Genomic DNA, 27,837 nt, shown 5'->3' with positions numbered 1-27,837 from the left:
GGAACTTTTATTTTATCTCCATTTTCTGAAAACATTTAAATGAACATGAAGTTATCTTTCCCTTGTATATTTACTAAAAGATCACTGGTGAATCTTTACGTGGCTAGCACTAGCAGGAACTAGTATTTTTTAAAGGACAGCTCTAGCATAACTTAAAAAAATTCTTCCACAACTTTTCTACATTCTCATTGTTTTCAGTTTACTTCAAAAAGGCAAGCACATTACAGATGCCATTAGAGGTCTAAATCAGGAGTGTGGATTACTTTTTTCTTTGGTGTTTTCTAAATTATAAGCTTGTAGTTCCCACTCCCAGAAATCCTTACTCAGGAGACCTGGAGAGTTCAGGTTGGTTTTGTTTATTTAACTCTAAAGAAAGGTTCTCCAGCAATTATAATGTGCTTGTCAGCTATACCTACATTTGCTTTAAACCTCTTACTTTTAAGGCACCATATGGAACACCAGAATCCCTTATCAGGGTACCTGAATTTTTAGCTGTGCTCTAGCTTCCAACTTCCTAGTAACACATGGCCTGGAAGGCAGAAAGTGATAGTTCCAGTTTTCGTTCCTGTGATTCATGATGGAGATCCAGATTGAGTCCCCAGGTCCCTGGTTTGGCTTGGCTGACTTGTGGTTTTTGTAGATCTTTGGCAGTGAACTAGCACATGGGAGTAAATTTGAAATTTTAGCTTTGTAACTTACTAAGAATTGAGTTATCTTTTGTTAAAGAAATCATAGTCTGACACATTTCCATGACATTCTGTTTATTGATGATTTTTATAATTTGGAAGTCATAAAATACATGGAAATATTTATAAAGAAGTTATACTGAGTTGGAATCATATCATTAACTTTCCCCCTTCTTCCCCATTCTCTCTTTCTTTCTGTCTCTCTCACTCACACACACACACACAAATACAGAGGAAAATAAATATAAACATATACATGGGCATACTCACATAAACATACATATTACACAATGGTCACATGCAGCTATGAACATACACTCAAGATCATGCATTACACATGTGAGCACCATGCACTTGTATATCCTAACATAAAAGATACATGAAAGCATATGCACAAGTTCTCATCTCACCTTCTTGCTTGTTTACACACACACACACACACACACACACACACACACACACACGCACTCATACACTCATAGATGCACATGCACACACAGTGACACTCAAACAAACTTTCTGGTAACAAAATATTGCAAAAAAAAAAAAAAAAAGATCAGGGTCTTCTTAGACTTAGGCCTAAATCCAGACTGTCAATGACCAGCATCATAACAGTTTTCACCAGCAATTTGCTCATAATGTATATGGTGAAAAAGCTGTATTTATTAGAAAATGTTTAGCAGCAAAATAAACTCATACTTTTAATTCTATTTTTTCATGAATCTAGTTTCATATTACCTTTATGTGTTATCTTGCCACTGGGCTCAAATTCATTAGGCCATCTCTCCTTCACTCAACCACAGTGAGAATCAAAATATTGAGGTGCTTTGTAAGCAATCTACAGCCAAAAAAAAAAACCCTCTATTCAATCAACTATTATTATTATATTCATTCAAGAAACTTATTTTTATTCAAATAACCATTAAGTATGAGTTGGATATCTGGTAGTAATATTTTTTTATAGATGAAAATTCCAAGGCACAATTTCAACTGAACCCATGAAGCAAGCATGACAGAATTTCTGTTCTGCCCTGGTTTCCCCCACATGGTATTTTGAAGCACCTTCTGAATCCACATGCTCCTACTATAAATTACATTGTACTTTGATGGCAATCTAACCAGCTTTAGCTTTTGAAAAATTAGTTTACAAAAGTGAGTGGGAATATGTACTACAAATATTACTCAGAGGACTACAGATCTCTTTGTTATACTTGTACTTCCTCTGAAGTCCAAAGAGTTTTAATTAAATAAAGACATGAGTATGAAAAATACATTTTTGGAAAATAGACAATTTGAACACTCAGTGGCTTGAATTTGAAGGTGTGCTACCTTGGGAAGGCTTGGAGTTGCAGAGGCATGAGAAATTTATTGCTTAGTTTCCTTGCCCAGAAAAGCATTCATTTCATTTTAAATGTCAATAAAGTGCATTTATGTCAAAAGAAAGTTACCTCATCAAACTGACAGTGACTCAATGATTAGCACTGGGTTGAAATTATTCTATGAAGTATCTGCCATGCAAATTGATGGCAAACTTAACAAAGATGATGTTTCATCTCTTTAGACATCAAAGCAATTTCTCACAGGCAAAATGCATTGCACTAAAAACATCTTTGAGTTATATTAATGATCCCAATTCTCGGAAGAGAATTTCCTCATTACTTGTGTAATTGTGGTGCAGCAACTAATATTACCACCTGCATTCCATATGAGCACCGGTTCCTGACCCAGTTATTCCATATCCAATGCATTTTCCCACTAATTGTCTGGGAAAGCAGCATAATATGGCTCAAGATTTTGGGCCTCTGCCACCCACATGGGGGATATAAATAAATGTTCTGGCTCCTGGCTTTGACCTGACTTACCACCAGCCACTGCTACCATCTGGGTAGTGAACCAGAGGATGGGAGATCTGTTTCTCTTTGCCTCTCCCTCATTCTATCCCATTCAAAGTTAATAAATAAATCTTTTTTTTTAATGAAAAGAGAAACAGTTTCTAAATATTCCATATTTTGGATCAAGGCAAGACTCTCTTATTACTTTCATTAGGAAAGAGCAAGTATCTTGACCTGCTAAAATACATCCTACATCACAGCACCTATCTCTGGCTCCAAATTCTAGCACCCTGCTAACACAGACTCTGCGTGGTGTGTGTGATGGCTTAGGTAGTTGGGATACCACCATGTACATGGGATGTCATATAAGGTTTCCAGCTCCTCGTTTCGGCTTGGTCCCATTCCAGTCACTACAGACATTTTAAGAGTGAATCAGCAGATGAAACCTCTTTCCCTATTTCTGCTCATTTACATTTCTCTCTGCCTTTCAAACAAATTCTGGTAATAAAAAGAATAAATATTTTACAGGACTTTAGAATTTAAAGATCACTTTTGCTATATCATATTATTTAATCCTCAGAACAGCCCTGCAAAACAAGCTAAACGAGTACAAGAGTATTTCAAAATGTTCATGTAAAATCAGAATTAAAAAGCTTTTAATTTGGTGCAAAATGTTTTTCATGATATGTTGAAATACATATTATGATAAACTATGTATTTCAAGAAAATCACAGAGAAATAAGCTGATAATTTTAATTCCACTTTATATGAACACTCTAAAGTATCCCCCATAGTACCTCTATATGTCATCTAACAGCTGGACTCATTACTGCCATCTTGCCTACGATGCAAAAAATCTTAAAAGTAAGCAACTGGAGCAGGATGGTACCCAAAAATGAGGTGAAACAAAGCATGCTCTCTAGAGCCCTTTACTGGCATCAAATAATATTTAACCATCCATGAAGCACTGGACATTGAACGTGGCTATACAAGTGGAGCCATTTGTGAGGTTGTAAAAACAAATCTTGATACCTGTGTTCCACTCCCAATGGTTTTGACTTGACTATCTAAGCTACCAGCCAGGCATCACAATTTAAGTTATCTAGATAACAATGATACGTGGTGGTTTAAAAGACCATTGACAAAGAAACCAAACTAGATCTTGGACAGAAGATCTTTATCATATCTGTAGAATTAAATCTTTATGTTCAGAGAAAATCCACAAAACAGATGTTTTCTGGCATTCAAGGCCTGCGATGTGCTTAACATTATGGAAAATCACACCTAAATCCTCCCTCAGAATACTCAGAATAGTGAAACAGGTAAGCATACATAGCAGAAGCCAGATTCCAATCCAGTACATATGTCATTTACACTACGAACCACATGCTCTCATTTTTAGATAGCAAATAGTTCATTTGGGTCATTAGGATAGAGAAAATTCCAAAATGAAAATGATTGTTGAACTGTATTATGAAAGATAAGTCAGGAGGCCCATATCAAGTCTCAACAGGCTAATTATTTGTCTGCAGCACAAACATTGCACATGGGTGCCAGTTCAAGTCCAGATGTTCCACTTCCTATCCCGTTCTTTACTTATGGCCTGGGAAAGCAATAGAGCATGGCTCAAGTTCTCGAGACCTACACCCACATGGGAGACCTGAAAGAAGCTCCAGATTGTTGGCCTCAGATCAGATCAGCCCTTCTGGTAGGGTCATTTAGGGAATGAAATAGCAGATGGAAGATTTTTCCTCTGCTTTTCTCTGTAGATCTTCCTTCTAATAAAAATAAATAAATCTTTTTACAAAGAAAGACAAGTCACAGTTTCATATAAGGGTAGGATGAGTGTAAGACATTGGGGCTAGACATTTGTAAAATATGCATAGAAGGAAATGAGATAAGATTGGGGTGCAATGTGGCCGTAATTTGATAAGACAACGTCACAGGATAGATTTAGGAAACAAGGAAAAATTATTCTAGAGAGTTTAGTTCAACTCTTTAGTTATTATATTAAGGAATAAGCTCACATTGTAAAAAAAAAACTACTATTGCAATGTGTATTTAATTTAAAAATAAAAAACAGCTCAGTTCCTGGTTTTCAGCCCTCATATCAGTGTTGGAAGCTTCTACTATATCATTACCACAGCTATTTTATTCACATGCCCAGTTAGAGTGCATCCAACTCTCACTATATAGGATAGGTATTCCAAATATGGGACTGCAGTACTTCCAAAGCCGCATTGCATTTTTATGTAAGCCTTCATTATGTCAGGGAGAGGCAAATCAGTTTCTCCAATACCAACAATACCTCCAACACACTTATGAACATATACATATGCACAGGCACATATTCACTCAGAGCTTTTGTTATCTAACATCAAAGTTCTAGGTATTTTAATATACTTGGTCTCAAGGGAAAGGGATTTGGTCTGCATTAGCACCATCCTCTCTAGCATTTACCAAAATTTTTTTACTGCCATCACAGTGAAGAGTCTTCTCTACCTGTAGGTCTATGGTTCAATGTATCTCATTTCTGGTCTCAAGTTTAAATTGTCATATTCATTCTTATCCTCTCTATATATTCATTATTCATGTTCACATTCACATATTTTCTCTGCCTCTACTTTTGTCTCTGTCCCTTCTCCCAACCCAGATGCTTTCACATAGTAGGATCAGAAGGTGGGTGCTCCTGCGCCTTGTTAAGCACTCTGAAATTCAAGGATGAGCAAACCTTTCCTTACTTCTCTATGGTTTTGTTTAGAAATAAAGAAGTCCCATCTCCCACCTACTTCCCAGAATTCAAAGAGAATGCCAGCAGGCTAGTACAGATGCCACACCTCACTTCAAAGTTAAAAAGTGGTGGCATGCAAAGGTGTTGTTGCTTGGCTGTTGAAAAATGTGAAGTAGTTGAGAACAAAGACATTAGACAATTCTCAATAATATCAGCATCTATAGCTTCTCTTAAAAAATCAGATCTGGAAACAAGAGGCCTGTGTTCCTTTTTTTCTTTTTTTAAGATGCATTCATTATTTTTATTACAAAACCAGCTATACAGAGAGGAGTAGAGACAGAGAGAAATATCTTCTGTCTGATGATTCACTCCCCAAGTGACCACAACGGCCGGTGCTGTGCCGATTGAAAGCCAGGAGCACAGATCCTCTTCCGAGTCTCCCACACGGGTGCAGGATCCCAAAGCGTTGGGCCATCCTCGACTGCTTCCCCAGGCCACAAGCAGGGAGCTGGATGGGAAGTGGAGCTGCTGGGATTAGAACCAGAGCCCATATGAGATCCTAGTGCTTTCAAGGCGAGAACTTTAGCCACTAGGCCATGGTGCCGGGCCCAAGGTCTGTGTTCTTACATGGCAAAAACTAGTAGGTGCTGGCAGCCATAGTACGAACAACTTAATTGTATTGTTTCCAAAGGCACCATTACATCCTTTCTTACTACCTGTAGGAATTTGAGTTTCTCATTTTTGTCAGTATTACATCTTGCAATTTTTAAATTCTGTTCTTGTTTATTCCACAGGCTCTATTTAGAAAATAAATATACATGTCCTCCATTAATTGTCACAGGTTTCAGAGATCTTTGTCCTCATAATTGTCCTAATTTTCCTTCACTATAACCCTTGTCCATGTAATCAAGCATTTCTTTTATGCTTGATTTATTTGAAAGTAGGAGAGAGAGAGAGAGAAAGAAAGATCTTCAGTCAACTGTACATTCTCCAAATGTCTGCAGTGTCTACACAGCCAGAAGTAGCAGAGAGCTTAGCCAAGGGCCAGGAACTCCATGCAGTTGTCCTGCTTTACAAATGGCAGCAAAGTAATATTGTCATTATTGGTTGCCTTTCCAGATATACTAGGAGAGAGCTGAATCAGAATCTAAGAAGATGGGACTTGAACCAGTACCCAGGTATAGACTAGGTGATAAAGCATCTGCTGAATCCTCCATGCCACCACAGAACTTCATGATTTATCTAATAAATATATATTTATCATGTTAAATATTATTAATTTAATGTTTATTTGATATTATCTAATGGATACTGATAATATTCGTTAACATTACTTATTAGTACTTTATCAGATTATAATATTCTAGGATGTAGACATGTTGGAAATCATTTAATCAGACTCCTATTGGTAGACAATGAAATTTTATGTTGCTTATACTGAACATGCTATTCTTTGAACAATTCTAATCAGACTCGTGTCTTTGGCCTGGCCCAGAGCCCCGGTCACTGCAGCCACCTGGAAGGTGATACAGCAAATGGAAGGTCTCTCATTCTCGTTCCCTCTCTGTAACTCTGCCTTTAAAAATAAATAAATCGTAACAACAACAAAAAGAAATATAATTAAGATCTGGAACACAATAAAATGGAGGGATTTGATATATGAACAAAATTGAATTTATAGAAAATAGGAGACAGTTTCATATTCAAATGTTTTGATCTAAAAGAAGATAAAATACAGTGTGAAAAAATGCCTGAGGGATTTACTGAACTAGAATCAATTAGACTTAGACATTTTAAAAATATATTTAAAATTTCCCTTCTTGCAAATGCATCTATTAAATAAGGGCAATAAGGAAAACAGTGACTTGTGTAAGCACAACTTGAAAATGCTTTCACATAAAACCTCCCACAGTCAACAGACAAGCAGGCATGTCTAACCTCTTCCTCCCACACACTCCACCAAAGGCAGAAGACAGTAGCTGCATGCTTATAGGTCCTTGGAGTGAGATGAAAAAGAAAAAAATATATTAAGTATAAACCAAAGAAATCATAAGGAAAAAATTCTAGATTTTATTCCCTGAAATTCTGAAGATTCTGCATGAATAAAAGTGCATTCCAAAAAGTAGGCAAGTAACAGGATGGAGAAATCTTTGCAAAGCATCTGGAAAATTAACAACTCTCCCAAAACAGCCCAGGTGATAAAATAGGAAACTCACAAAATTATCAGTACAATTGCACAATAAACATGATAGAAAATGCTCTGTCTCTTCTGTATCTGAGAAAATAGTTAAAATGCTAGTGCTTCTTTCTAATTCTATTAGAAACTTACTAAATAATTCTAGGTCGGCACCTTCTCCACTATAAGCCCAGTCATTCTGGTCTCTAAAGGATATTCAAAATCCCTAGTTAGAAAATATGTGGTAAAGTGACTGCTAATTTAATGGTTAAAACATTAGCCAATCTGTTGCAAGCTTAATCATTCTGGGTGAAGGCCTTCTCTACCATGCATTGTTAGATCATTTACCTGATGCCTTTTCAATTTCTTGATGTAGGCTGAAAATACTGGGAAATAGTCCATGTTCATGGACAGCAAGAATTACTATTATCAAAATTCCATGCTAGGAAAAGCAATTTTCACATTCAAAGCAATATCAATCAAAATACCTTAGACATTCTTCTCATATCTGGACAAAAACAATACTGAAATTCATATGAAATCACAATTGACTCTGAATAGCTGAGAAGTCCCAAGCAAGAAAAATAAATCTGGAGGCATCAGAATACCAGATTTCAAGGCTAATATTATAGTTATAATCATAAGTACTTGGTACTGACTCAAGAACCAATCAATGGAATCAATTGATAGGCATTTACATCTAACTAATCTTTAACACAAACAAGCTAAAACCACTTCCTGGAGAAAGAACGGTCTCTTCAACCAATGGTTTGAGGAAAATCGCATAAACATTTACAGAAGTGTAAAACAAGATCCCCATCTTTCACACTACACAACAATCAACTCACAGTAAATCAGAGATCTAAATCTAAGATGTAAAGCCATTAAATTATTGGAGAAAAAAAAGAGAGAATACTGAATGCCACTGGCATAGGCGAATGCTTCTTGGGTAAAACCTCAGAAGCACAGGAAATAAAGGCAAAAAAAGGCAAATAAGTTATATCAAACTAAGAAGCTTTGCATTCCCAAGGACACACTCAACAAAGAGGCAATTGACAGAATGGGAGAAAATATTTGTAAATTATGCAACTGATGAAAGAATAATATCCAGGATATATAATAAATTCAAGAAATTCAACACAAACAACAACAACAAAACAGGAAATGGACAAAGGACATGAAATAACATTTTTCAAAGAATGAAATACAAATGTGCAACAGATGCATAGAAGGATGGTCAAGATCACTAGCAATGAGGGAATTGTAAAAAGAACCAGTAATGAAGTTTTACTTCACAGTTTAAACAGCTATCATTACAAAGGTTTTGTTTTTTTTAAAGCACGTTATCAAGGATATTGGAATATGAACTGACACAGTCCTTCCTGTTGTTGACAGTAGGGAAATGCCGCAAAAAACTAATCATATCTGCTATGTGATCCAGTCAGCTAAGTTTGGGGAATTTACCTGAATGAAATGAAAACAGTAGATGAAAGTTCACTCTAGCCCCTCGTTCATAGCAATGCAAGTCACAATAGGTAAGAGATGGAACCAACACAATTGTCTATGAACCAATGACCGGACAAAGGACTTGTAGTGTATATACATGACATAATACTACACAGACAAAAAAGAATAAACTCCTGCCTCAAGAAACTAAATAGATGCAACTGAAGACTATTACACTTAGTTAAGGAAGCCAATCCCCAAAATAAAAACAACACCTTTTCCCGTAATTTTGGTAGCTAATACACAGAGTACACAATAATTTAAATTATACCAGTGAAATTGACATCCTGAGATTTGAATATTGTTAATAGTGCTTGTCTATGCTCTCGAGGAACAGTGGTTTTTCTACTATTTGTTGAATTTTTATTTAGCGGAGGATTAAGCATGTGATTACCAAGTAAATTGCAAGTGTGTCATTATAAGATCAGAAGAAAAATAAGAAATGAAGGAACAGCAGAGAATGGGAGAGAGGGATGGAGCATGATTAAGCTCTCAAAACTATACAAATGAAATATGCATTTTTTCTTTTCATATAAATGTAAATTCTGACAAAAGAATTGCACAGTTTCTATTTCTCTAGCCTACCTTGACAATCAAAAACAAATTCATTGTTTTACATCATGTTTAGAATGCTCTGTATTACAAAACAGGGAAAGAATTGCTATGCAGTTGCCACATTTCTTAGGCTTTTACTTTCTTGCAGGTAGTAGGCAATGGGGTGCAGTAATTCAGATTACCTAAAGATATTCCATGCATTGAATTCTATCACATCTTTTATTCTTGAGCTCATGGACTGATTGTTAGTTTTAAACACTCTGCTGCTGTTTCTTGATATTCGTTATCAAAATGCTTGTAAAATCAACTGTAGAATTTTCAGAATGTCACTTAGTGCACATCTATCTACCATATCTCTGCTCACAACAGCACAGTGGGCACATTCCTAGGCATTAGCATTGTGAAATGGATTCCCTATTTAATCCACACTGTTTAATTCACTGTATATTGTAAGGGTTAGGAACACTTGAGACATTTATATTTGATCTTATCTGCTTTACACATATAGCTTAGATCTTTACAATAATTATAGGAAAGTCACTTAATACACGGAAAAAAGTCTATATAGAGGAAAAAAACACATTGTTTGATGTGTATACAAAGCTTCTGTATTCTCCCTAGCATCCAGCTGGTTATTCTCTTTCTTTGAAACAGTCTATTTTAGTATTCTCTAACTTTTAAACCATTACTTTAACATTGAAATCCTAACGCTGAAACTCTTCCAATTACTTAATGTGTAATATACAAATAAAACTTTACAGCTTTCTCCAGGTCCTTCCACAGCAGGCAGAAGGCAGAGCACTAGTTTGAGTCACCGAAAACTTTATGGATTTTCCACCTTACGTTTTCATTCTGTAATTGTATCACTTATATGCCTTTGGGTTTTTTAAAAATAAAATAATAATTGCTGTCATCCCCTGCCTCATTTTCCCTACTTTTGCTTTCCATAACCCCTTTCAAGTGGAATTTCAGCTGAACACTATATACACAAACTCACATAAATTTCTGGCCAAATTTATGCCAAATCCAAAGTGTTGACAGTCTCAGTTCTGTTTGCTGAAGAAGCTTGAGAAGTGGTCTCCCAATTATCAAACATTCAGTCCACAGAGATAAGGTAAAGCCTGTCTTTAGGAGTTTTCTATCTTTCTGTCAAACAACAACAATGATGATGCTCCTATAAATTTACCCATTCTACTATGGCCCCGATCACTCATTCGTTTATGCATACTTGTCCAAGTCTCCTTCCTAATGACTGAGGAACGCAGATTCCTACTGCCTAATACCAAAGTCTGCACTACTATTGCATGTCAACCAGATATGTCTCCCATGGCATGCATTAATATTAGATCAAACACTGACTATATCCCACATCAGCCATGACCTTTGGGGAGCTCTACAATTGTATATGTAAATCCTATATTTCTTCATTACCCAATGGTCCTGAGGTCCCAACATGCCTCATAAAGCTATTGAAAGCATTAACTGAAACAAGATGGAAACCTAATTTGGAAACTTTAAAGCATTATTTCAATGTTCTTTTTTCTTACTGTTTTCGAATAACTGTTAAATGTACTGTGTTTTCTAATCGCTTCAAAAAGAAGCCTGGTGCTTGGAGGACTGTGAACTTTGTTAGGTTTTTAGCACCTCATTGCTCTGTCATATATTTCAGGAAAAGATTAAGTTGACCTGCCTTTTTCTGCCAGGATTGGCACATAGTTTAATGAAAGACTGTGTAAACATGTTTTGTCATACTCCACTCAAAGATGCCAGCATGCTCTGCCTCTCCATCAAGGAGAAGGAGACCACAGTAAGCAAAAGACAGAGTGCTGAAAAGGTCACCATAGCAATACTCACTTTCTGATTTGTATGCATGCATTCAATTTATGAAATATGGGCAACAAACGAAAAAGCAGAGGACTATGAGCACTGCCTCCTTCAGAGGACATGGTGAAAAACCAAGAAACAGATATCAAGTTATCTATCTCTCTGCTAGAACCTTGCGAGCTTCCTCAGGTGTGATAGCTAATACAAACTGTAACACTTTCCTTATTTGAAATGTCTCTTTTATGATCCTGTTACTAAAATGTGCAACCTGAATAATGAACTTTTCAGAATAGCATATCTCACTTCTAGAGAAGAGACTTTTCAAAATAGTAAGAGGACATTATGGAAATAATCAGCATGTATCCCCCATCACAAAAAATAACAACAAATTTCATCTATACAACAAGGGAAGATGGTCTCCAATATCTGTATACTCATATATTTCACAGCAGAAATTTACAGGTAACTGGCTGCACAGGTGATGAACTAGAACTAATATTACAAGAAGGTTACAGCATTGAAGAGTTACACTCTTCTATTCTTCCCCCTTCACCCTCACTTTTAGCTCGTGTGCATAAAGTTTCTGATCCACAGATAATTTATGAGTCCTGAAATGAGAAATACACAGTAGAAAAAAGGTGAAGGTAGCAATGTGAAACAAAGAATAGGTCCTAGAAATAATGTTCAGGGATGCAATTGTGAAGGCAAGTGCAACCGCTTTCTGTGCTTATTCCACACTCAAGAGTCTTTCCTCCTTGATTTGAAGGATCCCATTTCCCTTATTCTGCTCTTAAATATGACACATTCAAGTCAATGTGTAACTTGAGCCCATATTCCTCTTGATTATAGAGATTAGAGACATAATCCTCTACAAAAGAATATTGCAAACGAAGTAGAAATTTAGGTACTTAAATTCCTTTCCAAAATACTAGGTGAAGAGCATTTTCCATGCCTCTTCTACCTATTTATCTGACCACCACAATGGCACAGACCAATGGGGGATGCAGACTCAAAAGTTCTAAGCTTGGGCAGGAACTTTTGTCCACATCCAAAATTCCAATGGCTGCCTGTATTTCAGGCTCCTGCTAGTGTGCCCTTTAGGAGACATCAGATGATGGTCCATTTAGTTGGACCCCTGCCACTCATGTGGGATGTGTGGATTGAGTTTTTGCAGTCACTAATAACAAGCCAGTGAATCTTAGGTATGTCTAGCTCTCTCTCTCTGTCTCCCTGTCTTTAAAATAAATAAAACTTCAAGCAAAACAATTCACATCCAGATGCCTCAACGCAATGTTGGTATGTATTTGAATAAATGACCCTCAATGACCTCTACTGTCTTCATCTGCAAAGTGGAGCTGCAATACCACCTCCTTATGTTTCTTAGATTTAAATATGGTAGCCATTGTAAAACTTTTTTCTTGTGCATGGTATATGTTTTGTAAAGAGTTAATAACTGCCATGTTTTGAATTTCTATTCTTTAAATTCACCCCTCATCCCTAGTATCTCAAAATGTAGACAAATTTGGAAACAGAAATATGTTACCTGGTGCTTATAGAGGTAATTAAGCAACATAATGTTATTACAGTGGCTCCTGGTACAATGCAACTGGCTTTCTTATTTTTTTTTTAAACAATGCAAAAAAAAAAAAAAGAAACACAAAAACAATGCATCCAAAAAACACATAATGTGAGCACACAGGCTGAAGATGGCCACATACATGCCAAGAAACAAATCATTCCCTTACAGGCCTCAGAAATTGACCAGTGATTCTGGTACATAGTGTTCCAAATTGCAGCTTCAAGAATTGTGAAACAACAAATTCCTGTTATTTAAGCCATGCATTCTACGGCATTTTGTTTGTAAGCCTCAGCAAACTAATATAATATTCATTTATAACAAAGCTAACTGAACAAGTACATCTCTTTTGGGTCAGCATGTTTCCTTGAGGCTCCCAGCAGTTTGGGTTATGAAAATAACTAAAGCTTATTTGGAAAGCCAAGATCTACCTATGCATTTTCAAGCAAGGGAAAAAAAACCCACAAATGAGAACTAGTGTGCCCATAAAATTTATCATTCAAATCAGCATAATTTTGAAAATGAAAAGGGAAATAATTAATACATAAATTGTCAGCAAACAAAAACAAATTGTATACAAAGACATTCTGTCTCATTATAAACAGACAGTAAGGTTCTCACTCTATCACTAAGTTTGCTAATGCAACATTCATTAATTCTGCAACAGCAATCTGGTTAATGTAACTACAGCTATCAATTAACTTAACAGAAATATGAGTTAAGGTCACAAGAAAGTAAACATGAGTTAATTATCTCCATGTCATTGGCTTTGACATTTTGTTCAATTTCAAAATGTCCTAAGGCTGACAAAGCTTAAGCACAGAGATCTGAGTACGTTTCAGTGGAGAGATAAGTGGGTTCCATTTGATACGCTATTACACTGTGATCTTTTAACTAAGACAATAAAACAGTAAAGCACTCAATGTAAAACCATGTTTTCATCTCAGAATCAGATTACAAGCAAACAGAAGAAACACATCAAGGTTATGCATTACACATTGGGCAAGGTTGTTCTGAGAAAATACCCTCCCAGGCCTGACCAAAGGACAGGCAGGTATGCTTCAAGGGCTGTTAATCTGTTTTGCGTTCCTCCCTGCTCACTTTGATTATCATATAGCCACCTCTGTACAAAGTGGACTTCTCTAAACTGGAGGCTGTTGTGAGTAGAATATTTGCTCTCTACGCTAATTGATTTTTTAAATTAATCACTTCGTTTCAAATCAATTCAACCGAATAGAGATGAACATTAATCATACAGGGAAGACCCTCAGCTCAGAAGGAATATCCACAGCTAGTAATTAGTCTATGTACTGGCTCAGGAATTTTTAAATGAGATTGAAGTCATTTTTATAAAGATCAAATACCATGCAACATTAAACAGTTAAATAACCTTGTGAACATTTTTAAAGGGAAGGCTCAGTATGAAGTGAACCTATTTGGAAAAACCTTCAGCCAGTTGCTTTAATATTGATAAAAAAAATGGATAAGTGAATGGGAATTCTCCAAATTAAGAATTCCTCTCTGCTTATGGATGGACCACTTACTGATACTGGAAATATAAGGGATCCTAGAGTAGATAAATCAGGTCTATGCCATTTTCTGGTAGTACGGTCTTAGTTCTGAGCCTTAGTTTCTACATCTTTAAAGTAAGCCAACTATTATATTCCCTTCATATTTGTAAGATTCTTGTGAATATTAAATACTATATGATGTGTGCGCGTGTGTGTGAAGTTCCTACATTATTATAACATATTTTCAAAAGCACAATGGATATTTATAATTGTCATTAAAAATTTTAAAGTACAAACCTTGTTTCCATTTTAATCAGATAACAGAATAAAACACCACATAATTTCACTTTTCTGTCCTTACCAAATCATCTTAAATGTCATACTACTGAAGAATACCACATCCCTTGAAATGGCATTTTAGCAAATGTCATACGTGACTGAAGAGTATTGCCAAGAACTACCAAGGCAGCCACGTTCACCAATGACTGATGCTTACCCAAATATTTGAAGCATTAATAAAAACAAGGTATTAAAGCTATGACAAAATGCTAATAATGGATTTCAGACTTTGTACAAAGGTTGTGAGTGTCAAAATAGTGGTGAAGACAGAAGATAACAAAATTTAGTCCAGTTATAAAAATAAACAGTTAAATTCAATTTGTTTAAACAAATACTTGATTGCAAAGGCCCAAATCCAAATTCACTGAGTTCAGATTGTTTATTAAAAATTTTTAAATTAAAACAGAACAAAATTGCTTTTGTTATAATTTCAAAACAATACACGAGTACATTTTCCTCCATTCCAAATGAAATATTGTCTTGCTATTTTTCTTATTCATTACATTCTTATCACATTTAAACAACTCTTTATAATTCACTTAAAGCTTAAATTTTGGCACCACGTTAATCTTCTGTTCCAATGAACATCATTAATACTAAGATTCTAATAATGGCTTATTATCAGAATAATAATTCCATTAGCAGCTTTTAATAGAATGGTATTAACTCTAAGTATGTTTCTTATATAAATTATTCCAAAGCAAGTGCCACTTTCATATCATTACTGCCTTAGAAGAGAGCAAATCATAATCACAGCTCACCTGAATTTATGTTATTTCCTTGGCAACTTCACTGTATCTGACTAACCAAAGATATTAGAGATGAAGATTTCCTCAGAGATCATCCAATCCATCTTCCTCATTCTGTAGGGTAGAAAATGAAACATACAGAGAAGCCACACCAAAGTATTACTTTGAACAATCCTCAAGCAAAAGCTATTTTTCGAATGTTAAAGGTATGCATGACCAAGTACAAATGACTTACAGTTCACAAGCACAAATTTTTAGTCACCTGTGGAATTGATAATGCCAGTATTGGGTCCTAACATGATCTAATCAACGGGATGAGATTAAAGATGGTGTATCCTGGCTTGAAAAAATGTTGAACAAAAAACTGTGACATGCTGTAATAAATAATTTTTCAAAACCTGCAGCATAAATTGTAAAGACCCAGATTCCCATACTGTTGCTGGCACTGGGAAGCTGTAATGTGTCAGTTATGTCACCTCGGCTGTTTGAGTGTCAGTCTTACCACTATAATGGGGACACCAGCATCTTCTTTGGAGACTGATATGCAGAATCAAAGAACACTAGAAATAAAAATTCTGTCTAAAAGGCAAATTGCTCTGCAAAGTTTGTTTTAAATTAGTTCCTTGAAAAAATGTATCCAAAAAATTTTTTAATTGCCTGTAAATAAAATTGCTAGTGATGTTTTGAAACTGGCAGCCAATCAGGTATACATATGGATTAAAATGGCAAAAGAAAACAAGGGGCGTCAGGGTTGTGGCTGCCAGCACAACAAGCAGATGTGCATTAGAGGAAATCACACATCGAAAAGAAGATGAGAATTAAATAGCAAGAGCACACATACTTGTTTATCATTACATCTAAAAGACATCTGTATAAGTTCATAGAAACTTCAAATTATGAAAAAATCATATGGACTGTGAAATGTCCTTTTACTAAAATAAACATTTCAATTAAAAGATCCAAAAAAAAGCTTGAAGCACACTAATGTCTCTGTCCATTCATTTATTGCCTTATTTATTCCTTATAAGACAATTTTACATCATAGAGAATCTAATGGTGGATGATATTAATCATTCTTCACAGCGATATAAAACTAACAGGCACAAAGTAGATTTGGGGTCAGTGTTCTCTCATCCAACATGCTGCCTGGCTCACTGTCAAGAGCTCCTCGAGGCATTTCCTTTGTGCACATTAATTCCGCTCTTCATTGCTTATTTCTGTTCTCATCTCTCAATGGTATTCACTTATATACTTTTATAGGTATATTTTGATACATACATTTGTAAATACACATATTGACATTCTGTGAGGCTTATCTACATAAATGACATTATGCTGCAGATCACATGCAATTATTTTCCATTTAATATTATACTTGAAATGTAAATTTGTTTTACACATGTATACCTAGCTTCATTTCCTGTGAAAAATGGATAGTATTTCTTGGTAGATGTCTACTGTATTGTGTTTGCCAATTTCACCAATAATGGACATGTATAAGTACTTATTAATAAAAAGTTATCTAGAAATGCAAATGGTTAATCAAAATAATCAAAATTTATTAGAAATTTAAAATTAGATTTTGTTCAAACTCACTATTTATGGATAAGAAACTCATGTAGAATTACTGAAGAGTTCATCAGAACTAGCAGAATATAAAAACAGAAAAATTAACCAAGACAAGGCTTTCTCAAAGAAGCATAATGTACCTTCCAATCAAGAACTGACCAAGTCAGAGAACACACCACTTGACAATATAGAAAGGCATGTATAGAATTTGTGGAGTGCCCAGCACAGTGGCTCAGTGGCTAAATCCTCACATTGCAAGAACCAGGGTCCCACACAGGTGCTAGTTCATGTCCCAGCTGCTCCACTTTCCCATCCAGCTCCTTGCTTGTGGCCTGGGAAAGCAGTGGAGAATGACTCAAAGCCTTGGGACCCTGCACCCACATGGAAGACCTGGAAGAAGTTCCTGGCTCCTGGCTTCAGACCGACTCAACTCCAGCCATTGCAGCCATTTGGGGAGTGAACCAGCAAAAAGATCTTTCTTCTCTGTCTCTCCTTCTCTCCATAAATCTCATCTGCCTTTCCAATAAAAATAAAATAAATCCTAAAAAAATAAAAAATAGTTCGTGGTATCTGTGGAGTGTACACAGGTATGAGTACACTTAGATGTACAGAGTGGCAGGGTCGTAGGTTGAAGAGCGAAATCCAGGCTTTCAGTGCAGAGGTTCTAGTTTTGCTCCTAAGTTAACATCCTCAGGGCCAGTTGATATTGAGTGCCTTTCACTGATCATCCCCTAATATCACAAACAAACAATTAGATTCTCAGAGTCAGAGCAAATTCATTCTTGTATCAATGTGCTATGATTAAGAAGGGGACAGATTGAATGTAGTTTATAGAAATGATTTCAAGACTATAATGATTTCTCCCTCTTTTTAATTTGTGATTTCTCAGGTCAAATCTTTTAATTTACATTACAGTCAAAGGTTTAATATCCCACTAACTAAACAGTTCCACAACCAAAAAAGGAAGAACACCATAGTTTAGCAGGAATTAATGCAAGAGCTATTTCATAAAATTTAAAAATAGATCCATTTCACTAACATACACTGAATTTTATATATTTGCATATTATAAAACATGTAGTAGCAGGGCATTCTTAACCATGGGTCTGAAATTTATAAAACATTTGACAAAACTCTATTCACAGTGATACTGATACATAGGCATTTCTTTTTCTGACTAATTTTGTATTTCATCAATAGATCTTATATTTTGTTTAAGGCAAGTTCATTCATCATAGGCAAAGGCAAAGGCAAAAAATAAGAAAATTTAAGAAGCACAACCTAAGAATCAAGAGCAACACTGGAATTTGAATACTAAAGACCCTTTCAGAAGAAGGAGATCCTTCAAACACAAACTCCAAAATAAAAATCTGTTTTGCTATGTTGACCTCATAACAAGCTGCTGCAATCAATATTTGCTTTCATGGGTGTTGCTACATACTAACTCATCAATAAAGTTTTCTTCCACTAACCAGTCAGTGGGGCAGATCTGAGACAAATCATCCTACCTCCTTACTCTCCATCAGCAATAAGCTCTATGATATAAATGAACATATAATTGATTCACAAATATATAAATCAAATATAAATAAGGACAAATAGACAACAACATAAAAATTAAGCCTCCCCTCAAAGGACATGTTTCAAGAAGCATGAATGAATGGTTTGCAAGAACCCTGAAACACAAATCTCAACCTTGACCTTTAAAAATTCTGATTGTGGGCAAGCTGCTTCAATCCCCTGTGATTTAGCAACCTCAGGAAATTAAAAGAAGCTTTCATGCTATTATGTATATACGTTATTAGAATCGTGGCTGGGATCTACAGTGTTCTACATGTGTTGTCTGATGTGTGTATACACATGTGCACAAACACACATGTAAACACATATAGCTTCCCTGACATCCACTTACATCAACATAGACATATTAATACAACCCATTCCATACTGGTTTTATCAAAGATTAAAGAAACATCTTAAGTGGGTCAAATTGTGTGTGACTACCCATCTTTATTTCAGATAAAAATTCTTGAAAAACATAGAATACTAAAGCCTCACTCTTGTGAACTGGTCCTGAAATCTCAATAGGTAACCAAAATTACAATCTGACTCGACTGTGAGACTAGGTGTTTGGCTTCCACACTTTTATTGTTTTATTGTTTTATTTTTATTTTTAGGGTTTTATTGTTAACCAACAATACAGGAATTGATCAATTGAGCTATTGGGAAAATCAAGGGCATTTGGGAGTATATTTGGCCCAGATCTTAAAAAGCCCAAACCCTGTTTTGCAGTACCTAAGTTTGATTACAGGCTGTGGTTTGTAACTTCAGCTAATGTATATCTGAGAGAGATTGGTGACGGTTTAAGCAATTAGGTTAATGCAAGCCCCGTGGGAGAAGTAAATTGACTTCCAGTCTCCCAGCTTGGGCCCAACACAGCACCAGTCATTGCAGGCATATTAGGAGTGAACCAAAAGACGAACATCTCTGTCTCTGTCTCTGTCTCTGTCTCTCTCTCTCTCTCTTACTCTCAGTCTGTCTTGATTCTCAAAGAAGGAAATAAAAATAAATAAATGTATGAACACTAAATATAGCTTATAATCAGGCCCACCATGGTAGTCTAGGGAATGCATCCTCACCTTGCAGGCACCGGGATCTCATAGGAGTGTCAGTTCATGTCCCAGCTGCTCCACTTCCCAGCCAGCTCCCTGTTTGTGACCCGGGAAAGCAATAGAGCATGGCCAAATGCCCTGTGACCCTGCACCTGTATGGGAGACCAGGAATAAGCTCCTGGCTCCTGGCTTCAGATCAGTTCAGTTCCAGCCATTGCGCCACTTAGTAAGTGAACCAATAAATGCAAGATTTTTCTCTTTGTCTTTCCTTCTCTCTACAAATCTGCATTTTTGGTTAAAACAAATCTTTAAGACAGATAGTCTATATTCAAAAAATAAGCTGAAAGTATCACATTGGAAACAGTAAAATAGGAGGGAAAAGGAGGGAGGGAGAGTGGGGTGAGGTTTTACTCCGCTTCTAAATCTCTAAGTATTCACTTACGGAGTGTGTTTACTTTATATCAATATGTTTTTAAAAATAGAATCATGGATTCAATTAATGTCAAACACCCTTAAAGAACAACAAGAAGTTATTTTCTTACTAAATGGGGATATTGAGGTATCATAAAAATCATAGAAATATGTTTTGTTCCAAGCCACAGTATCAATTAGTTGCAGTGTTCAGAGAAATGCTCTTTCAGCTATATCATACAAAAACCCAAATTCTCCTGTATTGGAAGTTCATGCATGTGACATAGCAAATCATGCAAAGAAGATAAATTAGGAAAGCTACTCACTTTGAAATATAAAACTTTGCTTTAAAACATATCTCACAGCATGGTTCTCTCTCGGGCCCGGCACAATAGACTAACAGTTAGGGTCCTCGCCTTGAACGTGCCAGCATCCCATATGGGTGCTGCTTGTAATTCTGGCTGCCCTGCTTCCCATCCAGCTCCCTGCCTGTGGCCTGGGAAAGCAGTTGAGGACGGCCCAAGACTTTGGGACCCTGAACCCGCGTGGGAGACCCCCAAGAGGCTCCTGGCTTCAGATTGGCTCAGCTCCAGCCATTGTGGCTGCTTGGGGAGTGAACCATTGGACGGAAGATCTTCCTCTCTGTCTTTCCTATCCGTATATCAGCCTTTCCAGTAAAAAATAAATAAATCTTTTTAAAAAAAAATAGCAGCTCTCTTCCTGCATTTGAAATTAAACTTGAGATCCAATGAAAATGCAGTACTGCTATAGTAGCGGCGAGTCCTGGCTTCGCAAACCCTAAATAAAACCAATTAATTTGCACAAATAATCCTAGTCATGACTTCATAAGCATAAAATTCAGCAACAATGTGAAGATGATAATTCATTTTTATAGATACAAAAGATTGTGAAGTCAGAGGAACTTAGGAAAGAGCGCATTTGAGTTTGACTTAGTGAGTGGTTATTTCCTATTTTGTTAGGAACAGTCTCACCGGCTCAGTGATGTTTGTCGTTTTCTTGGTCACACCATGTGTTACTTTCTCAAGAGCAGCTGCTCCTTTATATCTCCCTGATTAGACTGTAATTTCCTCAAGGACAAGGACAAAGACCTTGGTGTCCTCATCTTTGTGTGTCTACTGCTCAGCACAAGGTCTGACACAGAAAAGAATGCATGCAACGATGACTGAAGAGAAAGAAAGGGAGTCAACTAACATTGTGCACATAGAAATCTCTAAGCAAATGGATACATGATAGTTTTGTAGCTAGAAATTTACAATAAAACAAACTATACAGTTTATCAGATAAATTTTGAGGAGAATATCAGGGCACTGCTACAGAGGAAATAGCAGATTTCATATTTAAGAAGGAAGAGGAGGAAGAGTGTCAATATAAAGAAATATTTGAATGAAGATATGAGGAAGGTTAAAAAAAACTGGAAATTATATATACAATAATTTGCAGTTTTTTGTACATATATAAACCCTTTCCAGTCAGAGGAAAAATCAAAGTCAAAGACATTAATGTGAATACTTACCTGTTTCAAAACCATCAAGGAGGCCTATGTGACTAGCAAAAGTAGGAAGAAATGCACAAGGGCAGAAACACAACTGGAGCACAAACTAGGAAGGAACTCAGTCCTATGGCCCTTCTTTATAAAGGAAACCACTGGGAGTTTCAAAACAGGGAACTGATGTAATCTGACTCACACTAAAAAAAAAATCCTTCTAGCTTGTGTAACTAGTAGATGGTATAGAGGGCAATGAATGAAGTAAGGAAAAATGATTAAGAGAACATCTTTATTTAGGTGGAAGAAAAGGGAGAAGCATTTTGGCATAGGTTAAGCTGCCACTTGCAAAACCTATATCCCATATTGAAGTGATGGTTTTGAGTTCCGGATTCTCTCCTTTTAATCCAACTCCTTGATAATGTGTCTCCCACAGGGGTGACCAGGATGAAGTTCCTGATTCCTGTTTTCAGCCTCCCCCAGCCCAGGATCTTGAGATCATCTGGGAAGTGAACTAGGGATAGAGGATCTCCTCTCTGTATATGCTGCAGTGCTATTCAAATAAAAAATCTTTTAAGAAGTAGATGGAAAAGGATGCTTGGTAGGAGAAGATACAGAGGACAGTGGTTAAATTCTAAATAATTTTGAATATGAAACAGTGATTATGGAAGGATTTATATTGTGTATCAGAGTTAAAGCCAACACAAAAACATATGGCCTACAAAAGTAGAAGTATGGAATTATCATTCATTGTAATGAAGCAGTCTAAGGAGGTAGAGGAAGGTTGGTCTGTTTTTTTTGGGGGGGGGAGTGATATACTGAAGTCAAGAATTCATTACATACATGTTGAAACTGAAATGTCTATCAGATATCCAGGAAATTCATAGGTAAGCAGCTGGAACTCATGGCAGGAATCCAAGCTGGAGTCATTATTTTATGCCTATCAGCATATTAGCAATGATCAAAAGCCAACTTATTTAATGAAATCATCTGTTATATGTGCAATTCTTTCCATAAAATTCATATGATGAAGTTCTAATCTCTAGCTCTTCAGAATATGACCTTAATTACGAAAAAGGCCTTTACAGGGCTAATGGAATTAAAATGAGTTATTAGAATGAGTTATTAGATTGGTAAATTTGAGTGCACACACAGAGGATGCTTTGTACACATTAGGATGCCCACCACTACATTAAGGAGTGACTTTTGGAATACACCCTGCCTCATTGCTCTGAGAAAAAATCAAGAATGTAAAAACCATGACCCCAGACTTTCAGCCTCCAGAACTATGATGTTTTAATACAGTAACCCTAAAAATTCAATTCATCAAACTAATAAGTGAGTGCAGTTGGAAAAATATGTCCAAATTGAGACCTACAATAATTTTTAAAGTTCATATACAGAAAGAATAATCAAGAGATTTGGATGGAGCAGCCAATGAGATAGGAAGAAAGAGACATGAAAAAGCAAGTCAGGGAATGCCTATAATGAATAGTGAGTAATCAGTTTCACCAATTACTACTTACAAGTCAAGTAAGATGAGGACTGGTCATTGATCACTGGACTTAGCAATGTAAACCTTCTCTCTGATCTTTAGAAAAAAGAAGCATTGCATATGCATCTCTAGTCCCAAATCAAAGAAGGACCCACAATGAAGCAATTAAATATACCTTGACAATTTGATATTAAATTTTCTTCCATTGCCTATACCTACAATGTCATGACAAATGCAAAGAGCAGAAGGTTGAAGCTGAGACTGCAGGAGAAGGAAGATACTACTGTAATAATTCAGGGAAAAATGGGGGAGTGGGGTGATGGGGAAGGAAGGAAAGGGATCTATGTGGAAAGCCCTATACCTACAAAGCTATGTAATGGAAAAAAGAATTTAAAAGAAAAGAACTGAGTTCTGAAATAAAAGTTAACAGGTTAAAAAATAAAATTACAGAGTGACAGCCTCATCAGAATGATTCAAAAAAGAAAGAGATGATGATTTAGAGATAGCAAATGCAGGGCCCGGCGCCATAGTGTAGTAGCTAAAGTCCTCGCCTTGCATGCACTGGGATCCCATATGGGCACCAGTTCTAATCCCTGAAGCCCTGCTTCCCATCCAGCTCCCTGCCTGTGGCCTGGGAAAGCAGTCGAGGACGGCCCAAAGCCTTGGGACCCTGCACCCGCGTGGGAGACCCGGAAGGGCTCCTCGCTTCAGATCTATGCAGCTTCAACCATTGTGGCCACTTAGGGAGTGAATCAATGCATGGAAGATTTTCTTTTCTCTGTCTCGCCTCCTCTGTATATCTGACTTTCCAATAAGAATAAAATAAATCTTAAAAAAGAAATGAACATTCCCTCAGCCTTTACTTCGCACCATTTTTTCCCTATCATATACATTATCTGACATACGAGAGTATTCCAAAAAGTTCATGAAAAAAATGGAATTAAATGGTGTTTATTTGGGTCCAAATTTTTTGGAAACCATGCATAATTTTTACTGTGCACATTTTCTATAAACTTTTTGAAGACACCTCATAGATTTGCTTTTTATATAATTATCATTTCCTTAAGTATTCATGTGGAATTAGAGCAGAAGCTTACTTTGGCACAATATGATTTTGAAATTTATACACAGCTTTTTTGTTCATAATATACATCTTCAATGGACTTTTTTAGAGATTTTCTGATATTTTTCTAAGTTAGCCATTTTGTCTCACTAGAATGTCAACTCCACAGGACATTATGTCTACTACTACATATTCCAGCTCACAGAAGCATCAGAAATGTAGTACATTCACAATTAGTACATACTGAATAAAATAATTCACATCAGTGTCTTGAAAATATGCATGCCATTTCAGCCACTTATTTTTTGCAAGATTTACTTTTTTATTTATTTAAAAGGCAGAGTTACAGAGAGAGATGGAAAGAGAGAAAGAAAGAGAATCTTCCATTTACAGGTTCAAATCCCAAATGGCTATGAAGACTAGAGCTGGCCAAAGGTGTCACATCTGGGTACAGAGGTTCAAGCAGCTGGGGCATCTTCAGTGCTCTGCTTCCATCACCAGGGAGCTGGATGCAAAACAGGAGAGCCAGGTCTCAAACTAGCACCCATGTAAATACTGGAGTTGCAACTAGAAGGTTAAGCTGCACTGCAAACCCCACTATTACCTGCACTGCTACAATCTGCTGATGCTCTTGCTAGTAATTTATTGTCCAGCAAGTCAAATGTCAATGTGTGCTACTGAAGACTTTCCTTCAAAACATTAACTATAGAAGTAGCAATGTAGAAGCAATCTTCATATTTTGATGCTTACAGGAGGAAGAGTTAAAATGTTACAGAAATTTAAAACACAATACCATGCAATTCTTTACAATTATGTCATTAAAGGATTATATTAATGATATAGAGAAATATTCACAGTGGGATATTTTATTAGTAAATTATAACCCTGAATACCTGCAGTATGATTTTTGCATCTTTGCAAACCTAAAAAAGATCCAATATTTTAATGTACAAGTTAATGCTAACCACAGACATAATTATATCTTTGTGTGTATACACATATAGTTTTGTGTATGTGTGTATATATAGAGAAAAACAGTAATTAGAGCACTTACAATATTCATAATTATTATTTTGAATAATATTATGTGAGCAGTAGGCAATTTCCACATTGTGGACCTTTTTCTGTACTTTTGATTTCTTTATGAAGAAATTATTTGAAAATAATATAATGTTATTAAAAGAATAAAAATGGCATTCTTTTAAGTAATATAGCTCTGATGGCTTCTATAGGAAAAAATGGCAAAAACACATCTATGAAAGTATGCAAACAGACCTGGGATATCAAAACCTGAGGATTTTAATGGCTTGTTTTACTTAGGTTCATGTCAAGCAGTTCCTACAAAAACATAGATAACATTTTCATGTCCTTCTTATGGTCCGGTTCATTATTAGGAAAATGGCTTGTCCTTGTATATTTCTAGGTCGTGGAAATCATATACAACTTGTGGAAAAAAAGAAGCAGTGGCACAAAATATACGTGACTTACGAATAATTACATTGAAACACATGCACAGTCAGCATGAAATAGATAAATTCGGGCCCAGATGATTCCTTTGATGTGATATTTGCTGGGGGATATTTGCCCTAATAGCTAAGAGAAGATGTACCCAGAAAGAAAAAAAAAAAGCATGAGTAATGAGTGCACCTGTTCCAGGAAAGCTTTAGCATAATGAACAATCTTTGTTCTTATTTAAAACCGTAACGTTCTGACTATAAACCCTGACCCCATCCAAGAACAGTAGACATTCCAGCACGTTCACAGAAGGCATCACAGTGCCTCAAGAGGAGATTAACATAGCAAAGAAAAACACATGGCTGTATGCACTTGGAATTGAGAATAGTAATGAGCAAGGATAGAGCACTAGAAATGTCACTATCAAAGTCTGTGAAATGGGGATTAGAGACTTTTACACTTCAAGGACAGAAAGCTGTACCAAAATCAATGCTATCCTGGGTCACTGGACCTGGGAGGAAACACCGATTCTATGGGTCAGAGACAGGGTCAGGCAGAAATACAATCCTAATTGAGTGACTGATGCAGTCAGGGCTAAACGAAGATCACAATTGCATTTGATCATATGCCTTAAACATAGGGTGGTTCCTAATAACAACGCAAACCAAAATGATGAGAACACGCACTTAGTGCTTATCACAAGGAAAGAATTCTGCTAGATATTTCTTACATTTATCAGTTCTTTTCAGCTTTTTCTTTTAATCTGCAGAATATTCTACTTAAAGTACACTCCTCTTAGGTAACATTGTCATCCACTCCCCTGGGTCTTCAACTGAACATCCTCAGCTACTGTCCTGGGCCCTTGCAGGGCTATCCTGATGAAAAAAACATGTGGACTCAGAGCCCAGCCTGATTGAGCCTCCCATTGGAGCCTCTCTGTTGTACCACACATACAATTGCTCCTCACAGCTGCCATTCCTAGAGCCTCCAAGATGTTTCCTGCACAAGTGTTTACACATTCCATTCAGAATGTGTTCAGATTCATGTACACCTTCTGACAATTTTGCACTGAATTTCTGCATATGGGAATATTGGGTGGCAATCTGTTTGAAAACAGGGGCACTAGCTTGTAACACCATTTGCATAGAATGACATGAAAGACTGAAAAGTTGGTAAGGTTCCAAAACAAAGATTATGGGAAAACTGTGGGGGGAGTATGAGTAAATACATTTTCAAAAGGTCATCCTGGGATCTGCGTATTAATCAACTTTGTTGCTGTAAAAAAGATACATGTTATAGCTAACTTATAAAGAGCAGTTTATTTGGTGAAATACCTGCAGAAGAAGGATCTCAAAGTGGGCCAGAGTGGAAAGAGCAGGTAGGATAAAGCTCGGGCTGTCATGACATCCTTGTCACATGAACTACCTTCCAAAAGCTTCCATTAGGCCCACATACTTCAGCTTCTGCCAGTTCCCAATAGCCTTGAAGGCCAACAATTTAACACATGGGTTTTTTTGGGGGGGGCTGGGGGGTGGGAAGCAGGGGAGCAATTTCTTTTCAGCTTCTATGGCTTGTATATTGAATGCCCCTCCCTGCCCCGAATTTATGGTAAACATGCACATTCTCATTCTCAGGTCTATTTCTCCTTTCAAGTTTGTTTGTGATGGATGCCACAGGTATAATACACATTTCCCCTTTATAATTTTGCTTGATTTGAACGCTCCTCCTAATGTGTTAGGCTGTCTCTACAGTATTAGCCTCATACCATTTGCAAATTTTTATTGCAGTTATTTACTTAGAAAACACATAAGCACATTGCAATGAGACTTAAGCAATCATGGCTTGTTTTCTCTTTTAGCAGTCCATTCAGTTTTCTTAGTACATAGCAAGGAAATAATTGTCTAAATGATTCAATCACTCCGTGCCATTCACAGCATATTGACTCAAAAACAAAATTAATAAAACTTACACATTCAGTTCTGAAACCAAAAAACAGACTCTATAAAATTTTTTACAGAGACAACCATTGTCTCTAACACCCAAAGAAATAAAAGTAACTTCCTGCTTGAGAAGGTGAGATAGGGATGGAGGTAAGTAAAGAAAATCTCCTATGCTTATAAATCTGCATCATGGAGAGGGAACATCTTTAAAAAAAAAAAAAAGCAGCAGGTTCTCAAGTTCAAACATAATTGCACCATCTAAGAGAAGATCGGATTATGGATGCTGGCAATTTTCAGCAGCTG

The sequence above is a fragment of the Ochotona curzoniae genome, unplaced genomic scaffold (genome assembly GCF_017591425.1).
Source record: "Ochotona curzoniae isolate NIBS_2020 unplaced genomic scaffold, NIBS_Ocur_1.0 scaffold_1852, whole genome shotgun sequence".
NCBI classification, from domain to species: domain Eukaryota; kingdom Metazoa; phylum Chordata; class Mammalia; order Lagomorpha; family Ochotonidae; genus Ochotona; species Ochotona curzoniae.
Note: the sequence above shows the minus strand (reverse complement) of the source record.